This window comes from Pinus tabuliformis, chromosome 9, assembly GCF_031772625.1.
Source record: "Pinus tabuliformis cultivar Carrire ecotype Pingquan chromosome 9, CPIR1, whole genome shotgun sequence".
NCBI classification, from domain to species: Eukaryota; Viridiplantae; Streptophyta; class Pinopsida; order Pinales; family Pinaceae; genus Pinus; species Pinus tabuliformis.
The window spans coordinates 414,296,721-414,301,624 of NC_142307.1; positions in this window are offsets into that span (position 1 = coordinate 414,296,721).

The following is a 4,904-nucleotide window of genomic DNA, read 5'->3' on the forward strand; positions in this document are numbered from 1 at the left end:
CAGGGCCCTTTTTGGAGTCTCGATTCTAAAGAAAAATGTAATGAAGAAGTCTCTTTCTAAGACCAAAGAATACAAACCAGTTTTGGTTTCATCTCTTGGGAAAATTGCAGAAATATTTTCTTTGATGTGTATTCATTATTTCATTAATGTTTTCTTTTACTGGAATGAATGTAATATAGCAGCAAATATTTTTAAGTTTTTATTATGAATTTTTTTGGAATGGTACTCATATTTATGATTTAAGAAGTTTTAATGGGCCAAAGCCGAAAATTCTTTCATGTTTCTGGTCTTCCCACCATTCTCTCAATAGGGTTTAAGTTCAGATTCTTGAATGCCTGAGCTAAAACTTTGTCTCTCTTTATTTTCCTCTAGTCATCTTTCAAATTCAAGATTTTGCAATCCTCATTGTTCTTCGGCATGCTTCTTTTGAAAGACAGGTCTTCAAATTAGAGTAGTCATTGCAGCTTTCATGTTTTCTCACTCTCCTGAAATTTATTTACATTCTTTTATTAAATCCTTGTATATGTCCTTGCAGCCAAGAATTGTCTCCTTGATTTTTTTGCAAATATACCAGAAAAATGCAAACTCAACTTAAGGAATTTTTACCTAATTCCTTCAACATACCAATTGTTGTAGTATGGTTGATTTCCATATTTACATGTATATTCAACTGATGATTTCTCAAGGAGTCCACTTGGATCCTCCTTTAGCCTTGCATTCTCTTGTCATTGTCCTAAAATTCCTTTATAAGGAATTTCCTTGCCTCAAACCCCACTTCAAATAAGTGGTCTTTAATATCAAATTTCTAATAACAACTTGAAGTTTCTTCTTTAGTTTGTGGTAGAATAATGGTCTAAAAATTCATTAGGTTAAACATTATAGGTACTGAAATAAAGAGTCTAATAGAAGATATGACTATAATACCTTGGAGATCAATGCAATGAATGAAAAAATTATCATAGTGATATTATCATTCTAAGGTCAAATGAATTATTAAGGGAAAAATGTCTATTGAGTTTCAAAAATAAGTTCCTTGAGCTTTTTTTTTTTTTTTTTGAGATAATAAAGTTTATATTCTCGATTTAACATATTAATGTTCTAAGTGTTTATATATATATATATATATATATATATATATATATATATATATATAAAACTAACATTTTTATTATTATTAAAATGAAGCTTAAAATGTTAGAAATAATGTTTAAAACTATATTTAAAAATATTGGCACCTTAAATTAATTTATTGATACATAATTAAATAAAAAATCAATATTTTCTCTCTCTCTCCCCTTATATATATATATATATATATATATATATATATATATATATATATATATCATTTTTTAATATTATAAAAAATGATAGGTGAGGCAAGTGATGCAGGATGGTGGGTGCAATTCTTCACCATGGAGGAATTCTATAAGGAAAGCTCTCTTGGAAATGCATACCTATATCTTTCTCTATGTGACCTTGCAATCTCATTGTCTTTGGAGACTCTTTGATCCTCATTTGTCATATGCAAAAAAGAGCCATACAAAGGACCTATGAATGGAAGTTATCCAAACTTGTCTCCATTGATGGAGCGTTTCATTTAGTGGTTTTATATTCAAATAAATAAGAGAAAGTTGGTGGATGTTCAAGCCAATGTTTCCATCCACCTTGTAGCAAAAGGGAAGTTTATTTTTAATACTCAACATGGAAATGTATCAATTCCATGACAAGATTAGAATTGGAAGTCTCACTCTCAAAGGATTTATTGAAAGGAAGTGAGTCGTATTAATTTTACACGAGTGGCACTCCTCACTACTCACTCCCACTCCCTTAGCACTCATTATTTTCCTCCATTGCATCAAGGGAAATAAACCCCATTGTCTTGTCACACACAACATAGGTAGGATTTCTCTTGGTGGTGTCCCCTAACAAATTTCATTTTTCATGCAAGTTTATGGTTCTCTATCCAAGACCTTTCTTAATAAAGTCTTGGATGCTTTGTCTCTAGCATATGCTTGGCTTCAGGTCCTAATTACATTTTTGCTTGCATTGGTGTCTCTGCTACACTGGTTGCAAACACTGGATTTCAATGAATCTCGGTGTATTCATTCTTAGCTTTGGCAACACAGTGATGCCTTGCATGGAATCCAATCCATAATTGCATTAATTAATAATATTATTGAGGCTTTGGGTGAGTTAGGTGGTGTGGGAGGCCTTAATGGTGAAATTTAGTTATCAACACACCTCTATTTGAAATGACAAGTAGACCTTCTGGAAGCATATTTCCTCAAACTAGTCAATGCTAGGAATATTCCTTTGCTTGGTTCAATTTTTTAAGAACCCACTTTTGTTTAGCATGCTCCTTTTATAGTTCCTCCCCTCTCCAGTCCTCAAATTGTCTCAAATTCGCTGCAACCTCTTAATGATCGGTTTATTCCTATCTTGAATTTGACATATCCTCTACCCCTATAGACTAAGTAAAATGTTTCGGTATGCATCCTCCTTTGATGATAATATATATGATAGTGGTTACAAATTTTTCTCTTATTGTGTCTCAAGGTCTCTTAGTCCAAATATTGTCACTTAGTTTTGGAATATTGGCTCTCTTAGTTTCGAAAAATTCCTTTCTTCATGTTATCAAGCATCAATATACCAATTGGGTAATTACATGAACTCTTTCTGGAATGTAGACACTCTCCATGTAAGTTTTGTGAGCCTCAACCTTAGTTTTTATAAATAAATAAAATTCTCCAATTTGTAATATTATAACTAGATGAATATAGTGAAATATCAAAACATAAACTAGCTACAATAAACAAATAAACATGCAATCGGAAAACTCCCATGTAAATTTTGTGAGCCTCAACCTTAGTTTTTATAAATAAATAAAATTCTCCAATTTGTAATATTATAACTAGATGAATACAGTGAAATATCAAAACATAAACTAGCTACAATAAACAAATAAACATGCAATCTGAAAACTCCCCAAAAGCAACAAATTTAGAACATTGATGAGTAGAAATAATAGAGTTAATCCATTTCATTAAATATACAATGAGAAGTTGAGTAAAAAATATAGTGGAATGTGGGCACCTGGGACTATTAAAGCAAGCATGAAAAACTCAGGTTAGAATGAAGAAAACTCCAGTGACGCTGATATGGCTCACTAGTTGTAAGCTCTACCCAAAAATTTAGTGTTGTTGTTGCTGGAGGAAAAATGATATTTTAGGCCTCAAATCTACTCCAAAATTTTTGAAAAATTAGAGAGAGGCTCCTCACACCCCAACCAATAAAACCCATAACTATTTTAAGCTAATTCTAGTTGACCCAGAATGCCCAAAATAGGCAAAAATCCCAACTAAACAAACAATTTGCGTCGATAGATTTCCCTGTTTTTACCCACTTCACCTTACCAATTTCATAGCTTTTTGCGAGGTTAATTCATGTCTCAACAATGATGGTATGATAAATTGGCATGTGTTTTTGAATATTGATTAATGAAACATAGTACTAAGGGGAACGTTGCCTATGCAACTTTCCAACTAAAGCTTTCTTGCATAATCGAGATAATCATCACCAGCAGGCTACAAATCGTCGCGTGAGTGTTGATGAGCTAGCAGTGATATTCCGGGACAAGGACTGCAACAGTGTTTAACCAACGAGAAGCTGATGGATTAATATTATTTCTATAATTTGCATTATGGTTATGACTTAACGATTGTTGTATATTTGCAGGCAAATAGAGTTGTCGAATCTTTGAGTTTGTTAGTAATATTTTTGTAACAATGCAATGTATAAGTAATGGTTAGGGAGGAAGAAACGGGGGTTGGATCCGAGAAGTGTAATAGAATACTTTACTATATTTCCTTTTGGTTAATGCAATTCTGATTTCCTAAGCACGAATAATCTTCGATATTTTTCCACATCCCTGATCAGAGAGTCGGGCCCACTCTCCTAATCAGGTGTTGTTGGATTAGTTGTGTGTGTAGATTTACGTTGGTTGTGTTCGCTTTTTTTATTGTTGTACTGATTTATTGACTGCATTACTGTGATTTTAGATTGTTGTTACTCTGATTTTTTGGTACTGTTATTTTCTTGTTGTTACTATTATTTGCTTGTTGTTATTCAATTATTATGCTTGATTGACAGTTCAATACTGGGTAGGGAACATGTGGCCTACATAGACTTTGCACAGTAGCCTTGAAAAAATTAACGAACCCCGGGTTCACCATTAATGTTGGGAAGGATGAATTCCATAATTCATATCTGAACACCAACATTTTGGTGTGGTTACCGAGGAGGCTATCTAAGGTGAAAAAGTACGACCGGTATTGACCATAGGAACACTCTCTCAGCCTGATTAGGTAGTTCTTACCTCTTTTCGGGCCCAAGCTCAGATTTTGTGATTTTCTTTTTCTTTGTCTTAGAAACATTCTCTCACCCTAATTAGGAATTTTTTACCTCTTTCACGGTCTGAGCTTTAAATTTTGTGATTGGGTTATTTTCCTTTCTTTGTTTTCTTGATTCTCGGAATAATCTCTCACTCTGGTTAGGTGTGGGTTAGGCGAAGTATGCACTAAATCACTTCTAGGGCCCAAGCTTAAATTTTTGTATTGTTTATTTTTCTTGTTAATTATAGGGGCCATCCTCTCATCATGGACAGACAAGTTTTTTTACGGTGTTCCAGGACCTCAGCTTTAGAATTTTTTGGATTTTTTTCCTTCACTTTCAGATTTCATGAATAGAGACACGAATAAAAGGGGTATATTGTTTCGGGTGGAGGCACCCTAGGGATTTGGGTTAGAACCCCAACAGAGTAGAAGCAAACTACAACAAGAAATACTCATATAGCTCAGGAAAGATGCTTATATTATCAAACTATGTCAAAGTGACCATACCTA